General features: G+C 44.2%; 1 long non-coding RNA gene across 1 annotated transcript; it reads left to right on the forward strand.

Annotated features, from left to right (window-relative positions):
* Positions 1 to 1,838: 1,838 nt before the first annotated feature.
* Positions 1,839 to 3,790, forward strand: LOC145653043 (uncharacterized). The gene is made up of 3 exons (XR_014119288.1): positions 1,839 to 2,155; positions 2,609 to 2,659; positions 3,381 to 3,790. It is a non-coding gene; the product is annotated as an uncharacterized LOC145653043 (long non-coding RNA).
* The last annotated feature ends 12,965 nt before the right edge of the window (positions 3,791 to 16,755 follow it).

The raw sequence follows: 16,755 nt of genomic DNA on the forward strand, positions 1-16,755 counted from the left end.
TCTGTTTTCTCAGTGTTATCCCTTCCTCTAAATTTAAATTCTGATTATGTTTCTGCTTGGCCCTGTTCTGTTTTTGATCTGTTGCCTGCCCCAAGTTGGATGTTACATATATGAACTGTGCAAAGTAATCTTGAGTGGGAGAAATGTGCTATATAAATAAAACTTATCAACTGATACTTTTTACAAAACTTTCTATATAGTGATGTATAGCAGTGACCATTATATTCTTGCACAGCTCCAAATGATGAGAAAAGATAAATTATTAAAGGTTTATTGATTAGAGGAAGTGTGTTCGAGGTGAAAGGTGCATCAGTAAATTCCTGCCCTTAAGTCAAACACCGTTTGATTAAACGCAGATCTCTTTGCAGCACGCGGTCATACATCCACCCAGCGGAAACAGGCCTCCTGCTCACCAGTCTGCTGGTTGTCTGGTACCTGTGACTCTTACTGGTGCTCGTTTTTCTCCAGAACCCTAGCGTGAGCTGCGAGAGTACAGAGGAAGCGAGGCACGTCTGCAGGGGAACGCACGGCCGCCGCGAGCGACCTGAAAAGAACCAGCCACGCCGTCAGCCGTGTGCCATTTGGCCGTTCGTTTATATGGCAGCACTATATAACAACTCCCGCCCACTGCCTGGAATAAGAGATCCTGACTTATGGCACATTGTCAAAGTATTGTGGAAGCAGTTTCTCATGCTGTTGAAATAATATATATGCTCAACATGATTATTACCACAGATGATATTCTTGGATGTAATATATATTGCAGTATATATTCCTTTCAATAGGATTCAAAAGGGGGTGGGGTGGGGTGGGGTGGGGTTGAGGGGGGGGCTACTTTCTTATTTTGTTTCTCTTATTGTATTTGGATGATTGTGATTTATGATATTGTGCTTCTTCTTTTTTTGGATAATAGTGATTGGTGGGCAGCTGTGTGTGTTTGTGTGTGTGTGTGTGTGTGTGTGTGTGTGTGTGTGTGTGTGTATATATATGTGTGTGTGCGCGCGCGTGCGTGCGTGTGTGTGTGTGTGTGTGTATATGGTGCATGTATATATATACGTGTGTGTGTGTGTGTGTGTGTGGTGTGTGTATATATTTATATATGTGTGTGTGTGTGTGCATATGTTCAGCTGGTCTTTAGCTATATGAATGATTTATTTGTCATGTTTTTAGAATTCCATTATAAAAAGCCCAATGGGTTCGTTTGTTAAAGATCAGAGAGATTCCAGGGCCATATGTCCTTCTACAGCCGCACACGCTTGTACTAGTCTTACTTCCACATTGTTGTTCAAGTCTTGCTTGGGGTCAGGTGGGTTTTATGGTCTGTATGGGAGAAGGTCTGGGATATGTTTATACGAAAACCATTCATTTATTCAGCCAAGAGGTCAACCAGACAAAAGATGCATGCACACACACACACGCACACACACACGTGCGCGCGCGCGCACGCACTGCATCCTCACTCATATGTACCTATAAATTAGAGAGTAGTGGCAATAAATATTTAATCGAAGTGGAAAATCAGTGCTAAGAGAGAACAGGTCCTTGGGTAAGTGATCCGGTACCTTCAGCAGATCTCAAGTGCTGGAATAAATACTTGTGTCTATCTGTCTCGCACCCTCAGCCCAGATAAAAAGACCACCCTCTGCACAAAAGCCCCATCTGACAGAAAACCTCCAAAAATATTTCTTCTTCATGTCTCTGACCTCTGGTTGAAGATCTCATGAGTCTACCACTCATAATCACGGTTGACTGGAGTCTCACTTCCTGCTCCAGATGACTTTTGGGAGGGGCGTGGCTTTTAATAGACGTTCCCATGCGGAGCAGCGACAAATGAGGTCTGCAGAGGCTAGCTCAGGCTTGCATTCTGGTGAGCTGAAACCACTCTGACCCCAGACAGAAGTTCTCCTCAGAACCTAGTATTCCAGAACCAGGAGAACTCCGGGAGAAGACGAACGACTGTCTTTTTTCTTTCTTTTTTTTTTTGGTAGGAATGGAAAGCAACCAGCACCCACAGAGCCGATCTCGCTCAGACTTTCTGTAGTAATTGAATTTCTCACATGGGATCAGATGAAGGATATTCCAAACTGCTGAATAAATTGCTCTGCACACTCCGATTCATTAAAGATTTAAGGGCCTCTTTGTACTTTTCTCCAAGGTTAGTCTACTTCCACTCAGTCCAGCGGCACCGTCTCATGGGGAAACAAACGAGAAACAGGCGTTTTCCTGTAATATCGTACTGACTCGGTGTGGTGTTAACTTTTATTATATTAACACTGTTGTCGATCCATCATAGAATACATTACTATTGGCCTAATAATCCTGACATTTTGGTAACTGGCTGTAATTTCCTTCTTACCAAGTCATTACCATTATGAGCAGTTATTTGCACTAAATATAGTAAATGGCAAAATAGTTACAGATGTTGTACTCAGGGGAATTATTCTGACATTTTCAAATGCTATACTCCAACTTTCTCATTCTGTCTCTAGCACACAAACAAACACATGCAAACATACAGACTCAAACACACTGTGTGTGTGTGTGTGTGTGTGTGTGTGTGTGTGTGTGTGTGTGTGTGTGTGTGTGTGTGTGTGTGTTAACTCTTTAGGTATGAAGGGGCCTACATTTGTCTACAGATTGCACCTCGCTAATCCTAAAGGTGAATTTGTCCCTGACCTTAACCTGACCTTAACCCAGAGTCCAACTATCCTCTGCCATGACCTTAAACCTAAGGGACAACCCACCCTAACCCTTTTATTAATTACGACCATAAGCATAACCTAACCTTAACCTCAGTGACCTCACACACACACACACACACGTCATACATCAGACTAATAACTGGTTTTATTTGTTGTAGCACATAAATATTAGGTAACCATACCTAAGAATACACTAGAGATAGTCTGCATAGTCGTTTTACTGTTATTTTCATAGACAAACACACACACACACACACACACACACACACACACAAATCCTATTATGCGTCAAGTCAGTTTGAAATGTACAGAGCAGTATAATGAGAGAAAGCGTGTCAGGATGTGTAGCACGGCTGTACTCAGGGACATGCTCCTCCCTGTAGCCCCGCTGCATATCCTGGTGCCAAAAGACTTCAGCAGATGTTAGTTTTACCTGTGTGACAGCAGGAATGTGATCTGAATCCAGACTCTCTCCAGCATAATAAATATAATCAGTTCTTGAAAGATTTTTTTTCTTTCCTTAATTTCTGTCTACACTAACAAGACTTTTTTTTTTTTTTTTTTACAAAACGTGAGAGATTTAATACGCAGATTATTGCTTTTGTGCCCATCATTGCAAATATCCAATGTCCTCTAACGCTCCGCCCTTGTGCCGCGGAATTCTGACACTTCCTTCAGGTTCGGTGAGCAAAGATGGTGGTCTCTGGTCCTGTCGAGTTCAAGGGAGCGTGAAGGTTTCCAGTTGACGGTTGTGCGCCAGCTGACCTCTGGAGCCCGGTGTCGGGGGGAAGCGTCTCTTCCAGAAGGGTTTGAGAGGCGCACAGCGGAGGGGGAAGGCAGAGGGACACTGTGGACAACCGAGGAGCTTTGACGTTAATTTGATTTGAAAGGCTCCGCTGCAGAAAACGGGACAAAACGACCTTAGCGAGAGAGGTGACACTCGCTGGCACCCACGCCTGTCCAGGAGAAGGGGGCGGGGCTGGCAGGGTAATCCCTCGGAGCTGCTGCCCGAGGACAGAGCCCGAGCAAGCGTTTCACGACTCATTTAATATCTGGAACGTGGACGCGGCACGAGGGGATAGGGGGGGATAGGAGGTGAGGGGAGGTGTGCTTAGAATGGAGGGGAGGGGATATGAGGTGAGGGGACATTAGCCGCTGCCCGCCGCTCATTAAGATCCGACGTGGGCGGGGTCGCAGCTCGTTAAGATGAGACGTGCGTGTGAACGTTTAACCTGCCTTCATCGCACCGGGTCCGCCTTGACGAGTGTGTCGCATACACACAGTCCGAACAGCACGGATGAGTTGTGTGAACTGCATTAGAATCGCATGAAAGCATTAGAAATTAAAATTTCATTAGAAATGAAAGCTTATTATTATTTTGAAGGCTACCCATTATCATGCATTATCATTGATAAAGTGAGGTATTAAGTAAAAGACCTTTGTAATCACTGTAGTTTTACACTTTGTCCTGTAACATTGCGTAGATTAACAAGCACCTGAAAATGCCTCGTCATTAGGAATGCAAATCCATTACAGACATCACTCCAAAATTAGCATAATTATGTTATATTTTTTTTAATTTAAATGCTTAAAGAGGACTGCTGCTTGTCATGTTTAATCGGCGATATCAGCAGTGTAGATTGTGTGAAGGTGAGTAAAAGAAGAACGCATTCTTCTCGAGAAAGCCGCACTCCGTCGACAGCAGCGGGGATGCTTCTCTCACACGGCTGCGGTCGAATAGCATAAGCCGCCTGGCTCTCTCCAGACATGTCCGAGTGAGACCCGAGGCATATGTCACATGCAAAATGCAGCAGCTCATGAATGTTTGAACGGAGTGAGGGAGTGATGACCTGTCGGGGGCATGGGGGGATGTCATGCAGGCCACGGTCTTCATGCCGAAGCAAACACAGCATAACACCTTGAGGAAGAGCTTCCCATGGGGGGCAGGTTAAACGGCACACAGGCACTGCAGGTTATAACGCTGGGTTACAGCGTCACGGTTATGGGGTGTAATTTGCATTAAGTACTGTTACAGCTTCATGTGATTAATTAATTGTGTGACTCGGTGTCTCTATAATGTAAAGTATTATTACATAATACATAATATTCAATGTTCTATCATCTCACAGGTTTACTCACGTTATACAGTCAGAAGCTCCATATATAGACTTACAGCCTCAATGGGTCCAAGGCAATCGTTGAAAAAAATAATATTAAAGCAGCGTCAGCAGAGGGCAAGCAGCTCCACGAAGCATCTGAACCCTGTTTGGCATATCGGCTCCCTCTGCTGTCTGCATAGCCCCGAGGAGAGCGCCCTGGTCAGCTGATCAGTGCAGAAAGGTCATCCAGGTCACGGGATCACCACCTCACCCAAGCCTCCTGAGGTGCTGCGTCAGCCGCTGTTGCTGGGCAGACGTCGCTATTCCGGGACGCGAGAAAAAAAGCGGTGCCGCGCCGAGCTCCAGTGCAGAGGGGCTAAAGGCGGGTCAGTTCCAGCCCCACATCCCCCCATCCGAGGACGCATCCGAGGACGCTGACAGATAAATCGATGGCTGTCAGTGTTGCTGGCGTTCCCCGGAGCATCGCGGGAATGCTGCGATGGGAAATGCGGCAGTGGCTGATGAGGTGTCACATTAGCGCACGGAGTGTGTCGCCAGCGGAAAAGAGCAAAGGTCACACCTCAGACGAACTGTCACGGGCACAGTGCACCTCATGAAGCACGAGATAGAAATTATATCAGAACCATAACAGAAAGCCACGAGTCACACTATTCAGTTATGATGTTTCACTTGTTGTACTGACACATATTAACTTTAAAAAGGGCATCACAAAACTGTGCAAAACTGAATAAGTCTTTATTCTTTCAACATTCTTCTAACACCATTTTGTTCTATGGCACCTTCTCTTCATCGTCTCGTATGCAAGACGTCCCATCTGCATCTAAACTGCATATGGAGAACTCGCACATGATGACTTACTGGTAAAACTAAAAAGTATTTGAGCCAAAATGAGCTCCATCATTTTGTCTAGGTTCACAATCGCATATCTTCAGATGTGTATTCTGATCAAACCTCTTTTAATCCTCCTACATCTTGTGCACACTTATTCCAGTATAATTTACCCCACTGCTTTTCCTCTAAGCACTAGAATTTTAAAATATTTTTTAAGAGGTGAAGAGGGGATGCAAACATCATAGTAATCTGGAATAATCTGTTATAATCTGTATGGTGAAGAGCAGTGCCTAAGTGAACGATGTGCAAGTCCATGTGTGTGCATCTGTACTTGCATGTCTGCTTCCCATTCTGCATGCTTGCATATATGAGTGTGTGTGTGTGTGTGTGTGTGTGTGTGTGTGTGTGTGTGTGTGTGTGTGTGTGGAGTCCTTCTGGATCCAGGCTGAAGCAACAGAGTGAGGCAGGGTCACTGACTAGACAGAGCTGCCCTGCTGAACTCCCAACACACACACACACACACACACACCTGCTGCACGTTTAATCTGTGTCAGAAGAAGAGCAAGCAGAGACGGTTGCAGCTCAGTAGAACCCAGCAGACCACAGTCAGATCCGACTCCTGCACAGGCTCAAAAATCAATTTGTCAGGCAGATTAATTAACAAGTGTGATTAACAAACCATCGGTCCAGATAGTGATGTTGAAGGCTTTCATTGTCCAATAAAGATTTCTCTTGTGCAATTAAAGAAACGGTTATTCACATTGACCTAGATTCTAATTAAACTGAATCGTTCCATTTGATATTTTTCCCCCTCTGATTATTCACTCAGTGTGCTGTCTTCTTACTGAATGTCCAATTTATGCTTTAATTGCGGATGAAACTGAAATGTATTTGCTACTGCTCTACATCAGCAAGCCAATCCTTAATCTTCGGATTTTTAATTACGTTTTTCAAATGAAGATGTACTTAAAAGAGATTGGCACATTTTTGACATTAAATATCTAGTACCTTTTGAGGGGGACTTTACGGACAGCTGGAAGATCTCTTTAGGAAATAACAAAGTTACTTTGCTGACCTCAAACACTTACTTCAGAGTTTCCAGATAAAGGAGCCGGATCGTGTAAAACTAATCACAGGATTTAGTCTATCCAGCTGTAGGTTGCAATACTCCTTGTGCGTGTGTGCTAGATTAATTGTGGATACACCAACCATATTTTTATCCATTTTGTTAGGTACGTACGACAAGAAGGTAATTGGAGATGTAGACATTTACATGGAAGACAGTGTCGAACTACAGCTAGTGTTGGCTCTCCTTGGAGAAAACAAGCTTTTTTTTTCCAGTGGAGGGGAATTGTATTCCAGTTCCAGCACACGCTGGTAGACTACAAGATCTGCCAAAAATCCTAACAAGGCTCTCTAGGTAGGATTAGGGAGATGGCCCTGACATTTGCTGTCAAGTGTAGAGGTTTATCTTTGCCGTTGAGTAATATAATGTAATGTAATGTAGCACAACAGGTTTCCTGTGTAGTGCCCTGGTTTGAAATGCAACTCTTTCTGAGCTAAAGCGCAGAATGGCTTTGTTCAGTTGAAGGATATTAGCTGAACCAGGCAGGAAACGGAGACCTTGGTATTCCACTGCAAGGCCAAGGGTTGTTGGCGCATTAATAGGTGCTGGCGGAGAGAGCTACCAGGAGTGTTCGAGGTGGTTGTAGACGTGACAGTAAAGCAGGCCATCAAGAGACCGAAAAGGTCTACAAAAAAATCAGAGACATGGCTGCGTCGTTAGTTGTGCCAAAATCAGATCTTAGGAAACTCAGCAAAATACTGACAACTAAGACAACTGCCCTCCAGGATGCAGGCATGGATGTGTCAAAGTCACGTGAATAGAAGATCATACCAACATGACCTCGGACAGTTTTCCCAAGACCGTTTCCCAAGATACCAAGACCACTGGTAAACCACAAGAACACAAGAGGCCTAGTTCCAATTTTCCAAAAGTTTCTCAATTACATAAAGCATTCTGGGACAGAATCTTCTAGACCAGTGAAATGAAGATTAACTAGCAGCATGGTAATGGGGGGGGGGGGTCCTAAGATCTGGCTTGTTAGAGAAACATAGTGGCATGGGTTTGCAAGGCTCTGTCGTACAGAAGACACAAATGTTCTTAAATAAAGGAAGGAAGGAAACAGAGAAGCTGCTCGGGCCAGGAATATTTGTCTCCAAGCAGCAGGCTTGTTTCAGAGAGGAGGGCTTACCATATATTGGAATATTTAACCAGGTAGCCAAGGCTGCGATCTTAGAAAGCGATACCGGTTCACGTGTTCACAGTCACTAAGAAGTAAAACGTGATTTTTAGCCTTCCATTTTTAGGTTCCTAGAAATTAGTTGCTTTGTGTTGAATCGCCACCCCGCCCTCCTTTTTATCCCGCGTCCGGCGAAAGCACATATGTCGGTGTCGTCTAGCTCCTGACCTCATACTTGGTGAGGAGTCTATGGGTAGGGGCCCCAGGGGGGCTGCTGTGGAACTTTGACCCTGACAGGAGCGCTAAAGCGCACCTTTTAAAACAAACCTGAAATTTAAAAACGATCGTGCTGGTCTGGCGTCGAAACGTGCGGGGTTTAAGCCCGAAGGCTCAGCTCTAACGATGTCCCTGGCCAAAACAATAGACAACAAATCTCTGTTAGACTGCTTGCACAGTGAACTGGGTTTACACACTCGTAGGGATGAGTGTTGAGTTGTCTTAACGGTTTAGTGGGAATGGATCCTGCAGAGGGACTGCGCAGACCTATGAAAGACGATCGGTGATCTCGGAACCTGCACATCCGCTCGCTGCTACAGAACACTAGGAACGTTTTTTTTTATATTATTATTTTGACTACGAAGAATGTTTTTAAAAGGTTCGCTATGCTTTCTCTCTCTTTTTTTGTCTTTAAGTTTCAGAGTGTACACGCTGGTGGTCCAGAGCTCCAAAGGCGGGGCTGGTTGATCGAGTGACGCCGTCGGTAACGGGGAAACAAGCGTGAAGCCCAAGGAAGCACTTACAACAGATGGAATTTCCTCTCTTTTGCATGTCATACAAATCACATGGCAACTCGCATGAATTGGGCCCCGCTCTCTCTCTCTCTCTCTCTCTCTCTCTCACACACACACACACACACACACACAGAGAGCCTGTTACACAGCAGTGCTCCTTCAGAAAGGTTTAATGGCAGCTCTCTGACCCAGATTAGGTCTCGCCGCTTCACGCGCTTGTGTGCAGATGCCCCGCACTTGGCGGTGGACTGAAAATAGGTCGGAGGTCAAGGCAGCTCAATAAAAAGGCAGTACAAGCAATCGGTGAGAGACTTACACAGGAACAAAGGCGGTCTGGTCTGTTTACCCCAGATAGGCAAAGCAAGAGGCGAAGGACCTTTTCACGACGCCTCATTATTACCGAGTGTGTGGCCACCCATTAGACGCGCGCACTACGGTTTGGCCGGTACACAACAACATTCTGCGGTGCGGGAGCAGATCGCACGTTGTGTTGTATAGAGGAACAGGCGGGAATACTATTTGTTTATGCCCCAGTGCCTTTAAAAAGAATTCCGTCTGAGCTGGAATGTCGACATTCTGAGGCGCCCCTGACTAAAACGAACTGAAATCATGTTAAAATTAACCTGTTGCACATCCTACGGCAAATGTGGATTATTATTATTTATTTATTTTTTACCTATCTGCTGTCGTTCTGGTTGGCCTACTGACAGTCCACGCTGAGATGCACTGACACTCACTTTTTCCATTTGAACAGAGCTAATAGTGTGTACACATATCTGCCTTTTTGCATTGAAACTTCTCTTTATGGAAGAGCATGAAATGGAGGAAGCGATTTCCAGCATGCCCCAAGGATCCATCTTGATTGCGAGCACTTGATCCTGAGGTGGAAAATCCTGTGGGATTGGTGTGGGTGGCGAAAGCTGGCAACGGGGACCGATGCTTAGGATGCAAATGACAAATAAAAGATTCGGAACATGGCTGCGAGGCAAACATACGCGGCTCTGCCTTTGCTCACTGGCTGCATTCAGTGCAAAGGGGGGGAAACGCCAGCCATGCGTTTCGCTGAGTGGAACGGTGACATCGGCAGAAAAACACATGGGGTTCATCGGGGGGCAGAAATGAGACCGAGTCTGTTCTGAGTATAACTACACACACACACACACTCCCCCCCGCCATGCGGCTACGGCTGTTCAACCACTGAACATATTACTCATATGTTAAGAGTATTAGCACAGAATCGGGGAGTGTCAAGCAGCATTTGCTGTTAGTCCCTCTCACTGGACAAACGGCAGAACAGGGAGGCACGACAACGACACTCTAATCCTCGGGCACCCTCTAGTGGTCAAATGTTATTCATCATTAAAGAGTAACTGAGTGTGCAGCTGTAAACAGAGTACAAAACACGCTGTTCTTTTACGATACTAATTACATGGCATATACAGAGAGTGCATAACATTTATTTCTTTGAAAAAAATAAATCCTTTCCTAACTGCTTGCTGCCTGTGGAGGGATAAGTTACAGTGCCACTGTGAAACTTATTTCTGTATATATATATATATATATAAAACTCCTATGAATCGACCACTAAACAGAACCTGTCACAGTAGGAATATAAACAGAGCCTTTTTCTGTGGGAATATAATTTGTTTTAGAATAAATTAACTTTTTTTTTTATTATTTCTTCTGGCCCCTTTTGATAGAGATTTTACAAACACAGATGTGCCATATCAAAAATATTTTTGCGTAAAGGTAAATGACCAGTAATGCCGTCTAATTTAGATTAATCGGCTGCCAAGGCTGGTCTAGACACATAACAGCCGGCAGAGGGCAGCATGACACACCATTCTTGCTCTCTAGCGCAGATGAACTCTACCGGTCAGTGTGTTGTTCAGTTTTTCCCTATATGGCATCGTAAGAGTTCCATCCTGTGATAATGAAGCTGTAATAATAATCCTCTCAGAAACAACGATGATGGGGGAAGCACATTACATGTGATGAAGAGGCAGTTTATGCCCCCCACCTCTAAATAATCCCCCTTCAAAAAAATCAGGACATACAGACCTCAACTCTCGGCCTTGACACTGAAACCAAAACCAAGGATCTGTGTAAAGAATTCTAAAAATAAATAGTCCTAATTATTGTAAGAACGGACTTTACTCAGTCATTCAGTGGAGTATGAAAAGGAGAACTGAAGACGGGTTGTAGGGGCTCCTCTTCGCACGAGGCTTTATTCCTCAAAGACTACACTTTTTTCGGTACCTCGGGAACACTGAACAAATGGCGATACATGAGGCCGGAGAGAGTACACCCACAGTGTCTTCTTCCAGCTCGTCTGACCTTGTGGGGAGCAGCATGGCTTCACATGACACAGAGTCCTCGCCCCAGGCTGCTCTTACGGATACATCGCTCTCCCACGCGCCAGAGGTGTGATTTACGGCCATTGAGATTTCTCACCACGTTCACGTCGGCAAATCTAAGGAACAGCTAAGTACCCAAGAAGCAAGTCTTGCAATTAAGTGTTGAACTGTAGTTTTTGCATTTTCTATTTTGCTAATATTTCGCAATTAATCATTTCCGATTTAAATTTATATCAAGGCATCACCATGGAGTGTTCAATTTTGCACTGCAATTCACCTTTGCAAATCTAGCTCGCAAGTCTAATACCAGTGAATATCACTGAACTGACTGCAGTGTTACTCAGTGAAGCCTCAAATCTATTGCTGCTCACTCGGCAGTTCTGAACCAGGATAAGCCATCGGAGTTTACACCTTCCCAGTGCCATATGTGCCTTGTGGAGAAGTCCGGAATAACGTGCTTCTCTGTTTAGCTGGGAGACGTCTCATCTGTTTTCTTTTTCCTTTCTGTGTACTGCAGAAAAGTCATTAGCTGTCAGCTGACTTTCTGCTGGCCCAGGCGGAGAGGAGGCTCTGCTAACGTTCGCTAAGATGAGCACAGACTTTCCACCACACAGGAACCAGGTCAACTGTCAGCTCATCTCATGTTACTCTTCTGTGTGGTGAAAATGCTCGGCCTCTCCATGTTCCAGGATAACATTCTGAATCCGTGTTCTGGGATAACATTCTGAATTCGTGTTCTGGGATAACATTCTGAATCCGTGTTCTGGGATAAGATTCTGAATCTGTGTTCCGGGATAATATTCTGAATTTGTGTTTTGGGATAACATTCTGAATCCATGTTCCAGAGAAACATTCTGAATCCGTGTTCTGGGATGATGTCCAGAATCCATATTCTGTGATGACATCCTTTATCTGTGTTCTGCTTTAAAGCAGACAGCTGTTTCCTGTTGATGATTGAAGTTTTGTAATATCCGGGTCCAAGAAGTGTATCGGATGAACGATGCTGCACTATTTACAATCTCACATCATCTAAAATTCATTCTGTAATGGTTTACCTCTGACGTTTTGTTCTCTCTTTGATGTTTGCACGTAAAACCACACAGAAGATGCTTTGTTATTTTCACTCTTGCTTTTCATTTACTTTGGGAGTGTGTTGTGAACACCACACACAGACACACACACACACACACACACACACACACAGAATCATCTCACTAGCCATTATTTGTGTCTTCTGTTACATTATTTGTACACTGTTGCATCTCATGTGCTTCCAGTCATTTGATCTCTGAATTGCCCTACAAGAGATGGGCTAAATAATTAATGCCCCCCTAACAATCCCCCCGACCTGTTGAACGTGCAACCGATGTATACACATGTTCTGTTACACCTATGTGTGTAATATGTACACACACTTCATTTTCATGCATGCATTTGGGAAAAGGAACAAAGCTCGAGGCCCAACAGTCAGCTGACTTCCTGCATTGCCGTTGTTTTGTTTTTTCCAGTTGGGCTCATTCAGCTAAGACAATCATGACAATTAGCCATTTGGTGGCAGAAATGAAATCAGTACTGAAGCAAACGGTAATGAATAAAGCACACAAGTACCACAGAAAGCCCCGGTCCTTTCCAGAAGATGCTGGTGACCTGGGTTTACCCTCCCGGGATTGCGTATTGACAAGTCTGCCAAGCTGACATTGCACTCAATGTGAATCTGACATCCCCTGTTAGTCGCATTTACAGATGAGTTTCGAATGGTTCAGCAAACGTCTGCAGTACTGGCTTTGAATGGAAGCGGAAATGAAACAGGTGCCGGTGATGGCCAGATCTACATACACAGCACACACGTCAGTAGAAACCCCTACCTTCTCACGACTGAAGCTTCAAAGCATAGACAACAGAAAGAGTCATGTTTCTCCCAGATCCAACCACAACATATGTAAAACAACCACAAAGAGACATAAACCACAGAGAGAGAGAGAGAGAGTTCTAATACAAAGTTGCTGATCTATCATTCTGCTGACATTTGGAAAGGCATTTTAACGGGAGAAGCTGAAAAATGCTTCTGAACCGTTGTCTCAGCCTAAGAAGACCCGTTACTAAGCAGTAAAACAGGGCAACGCACTCTACTAATAAATTATTACTAATAAATTACTAATAAATGATTGTTGCTGCCATACTTACCTTCAGCTAAGGGGTTGTGATTTATGGTTTTTTGAGCGATTATTGATTTGATGGTATGTGACTGTAGTGTATTGGAAGGTCCCTCCTACCTACAGCTAACATTACAAACAGAATCTGTTATAATGTCTAATAAAAATTATTTTATTCAGAATATGACATATTATATTCTTACTGGAAAAGGTACCCAAATATCAATACTCGGTCTGATACCAGAAGAGAAGTGTTTTGTTTGCTGTTGCCGCTGGCTGATTATATCAACATGTTTGCCTTTCATCTGTTTTAAAAGAAACGTTTCATGTTTGCACTAACCAGGCTGATCCAATGTCTTCTGCAAGATGTCGCCTTATTTAAAGTGAGATCTGCTTAACGAGAGCTGGAAAGTCAGAACTCACTTTAAGCTGTTTAAAGCAAGATTAAAGATTAAAACAACATTAAATAACTTGCACACTCTTAACAGTTTTTAGAAGGTTCTGGGGACCAGGTGAATGAGATCTGTTGTGCACTATTTTGTAGATTCAAAGGAGGTAAATCACTCTTTGTGTGCACTAGTTCTACAAGAGACACATCCGGGGACTCCAAAGATGAAACAGCAGAGACGCTCTTTGCAGAGCTGTAATTCTGCTGTGATCTGAAAGTGCATTTTAACTGGAGAAGCTATTTTCACCTTCATCATGAGAAGACCTGGTACTGAGTACTAAACCCGGTACTGAGTACTAAAACAGCACTATACATACTGATAAACGTAGTTTTCACCAGGCTAATTGCCACAGGTCAGCTTTCAATGCCTTCATAGTTTCTGCTTTCTCTGAATGTGACGTATTGTAAATCCAATCAAATGTATGAATCAATCTTTAACCGATTCCAGATCTTAAACACATATCTGCCACTTTGTTACAAACCCCTACGTTGTACCTACAGTGACTGCCCACTTTACTAGGTGCATCTATGTGTGTTCAATTACACACTAGTCCATCTGTTATCATGCACAATTCATCATCCACGCTCTGCCCACTCGTCACTGGTCAGTTTCTGACCACAGGACCACTGCAGCACAAATATTATTCTCGGCACTGCACAGGGCACTGACATGATTATGTATATCCTGTTTACAATGGTCCTCTGGTCAGAAATTGGTCACTGATACAGATATAGATGATGGCTAGCACAAGCTAAGCGTGCCGACAGTCTCTAACTGTGCATCTCCGAGGTGCTTCTCACAGAGTGTGGTTTATATTATATGGATTTGTGGATATAATATATAACCATACAATTATGGATGTATATAAAAATCAAGCTTTTCTCAAAAGAGCACTAGAAAAACAATTGCTGGAACTGTTTCCACAACTACTTATGCATTGCTCGGTCTGCCAGGTGTTTGTGTTTTTCCTTTCTGCAATACCAGAGTAAGTGGTTATGCAGTGCATATTACAAGTGCAACTGAGTCACACAGAAGAGACAGTGTTTGTTCTGCTTATTCATTTGTTATGTTACGAGGGTGCTGTGATGATGCTGTCCGCCTGGCCCACACGAGCACATGATGTAACGTCCTTGAAAATGCCTGAGAGACAGGTCCTGTGCACAAACAGACAGTGGAAAACCTACGAGCATATCAGCAAGTGTGCACGTCTAAGTGCACGTCCAATTCGGTGTTGAATTTTTCAATTTTGAACACTTTAGTGTCAAAGGAGCCACCCATGCATCTGGACTTCTCATTTTGTAACTGCACATGTTTCAGCGTAGTTACTGAATAATTTGCACAGTAGTTACTGAATAACATGTGACGTCCTGCGATGCAACGCACACAATTGGAGAATTTCACCTTGTTCGGGCTTAGCAAGCCAGCTCTGAAAGTTGAGTGTTCAGCGTGCCCGCTCAGAGTCACAGGCACCCGACGAGTACCCAGGCTGAGCAATCTGCAAGACTGCTGTGCTTTCACCAGCTCCAGCGTTAGCAGACATGGCTGGTGGGAGATAATCCAAAATCCCCCAATCAGACGCAAGCGGGATTTCAACCCCGGCTGTGACACCAACATCTGTTGAGACTTCAGAGCGGGCCGGTCAGCACAGAGCTGCCCGTGAACTTCACCTTGCGTCCGGGAGTAAGTCTGAAATAAGTGGCCATTTGTTTTGTGTTGATCCTAGCGCTGATATGAAGTTTGAACCGGTGTCAAGTGGTTTTTCAAGCCTGAGCTTGTCTGGTACTCGGTGTGAATCGAGCGGCGATCAGATCCTTGCTGCAGTGAGTGTTTTAACGCTCCACAATCAAATATCTATATTCCCAGGACTGGTGGTGTGATGATGTTTGCGATGTGTGCTGCAGTTTCGTCCTGAGAGGCGCCGCGTCACATAAGGCTTGCCTCAACTCGAAGCACTGACGTACCTCGTGATGCTATAATTGTCAGTGATGGTGCACTCACACCCACAGCTTATTATAGCAGGTGCCTGGAAGACATTTAGTCTCGCTACTGCCATATTTCTCTCTTGTTCTTCATTTTACTTCCCTCTAGGAAATTGGCCAGGGGTTGTTTTATCTCTGCTTGCTTAGGACTTTAAAGGACTGGACAGAAGCTCAGTTCGGAGGAGCCAGCGGAAAGTAGGCCTGCAGTGCTGAAGCAGAGAGCAAAGAGCATTTTAATCAGACTCAGAATCCTGGATCATCAAGCCTGCCACAGCCAGCCATTCCATATTACGGAAAAATAAATGAAAAAGGCGGGAAAATGGGAAGCATTTTCTACAGTTGTACAAATCCCAAATGCTCCAAATTCAGGTTACATCTGTCTCCAATTATTTAAGTCCAGTATCAATAATGTTCAGCAAAATTCAGCGGTATATCTCCCTAAAAACAAGGTTTCTCCGAGCAAGGCTTTGCTCTGTTCTGACCGATATCTGTCTGATCTCTGGCCTCATCGTAGGCTCAGAAGAGCTTTTAGCTACAGTGGTTTTCCAAGATAATTCAGATTTATGAGCAGTGTCGTATTTAAATGAGCCAAACATGACCTGGTATTCACGCTCGTCTCATGTATACTCGTTCTGAATTACGATCAGGAATAATGTGCCAATCAAACAGCAGAGATCCACAGCTTGATGACATTCAACCATGAGAGAGAGTTCCTTGGGACTGTGATGGCCCAAGCGCCACAGGGCATGGAGCAGGACACACAGCCCTCGCTCCACAAAGACGGACATTTATTTCCACGAGAGACGATGTCAGCAAGACCATGCAAATGTAAAGGGGAGTGGCTACGTTTGATTGACAGTGTGCTGGCATGATAGACAGACAGATGCTGTAACTGGCTGCGGATAGCCCAGCACCTTCATGCCATATTTAAGGCCATTTTAGAGTGATAATAAGGCCATTGTAGATATGAAATATTAAAGGCCACTGGAGAGTGGTAAGTCAAATGAATTTTTTATGTTTTTCCTAAAAAATTAAAAACATAAAAATATGAAATTAAAAAATCTAGACACTGCAGAAATGGAAGCACAGCAGCGTTCCAGAGGCATCCTGGGTTTTCCATAAGGAACCGG

This window comes from Electrophorus electricus, chromosome 22 (genome assembly GCF_041902795.1).
Source record: "Electrophorus electricus isolate QZ-2024a chromosome 22, ASM4190279v1, whole genome shotgun sequence".
Lineage (NCBI taxonomy): Eukaryota > Metazoa > Chordata > Actinopteri > Gymnotiformes > Gymnotidae > Electrophorus > Electrophorus electricus.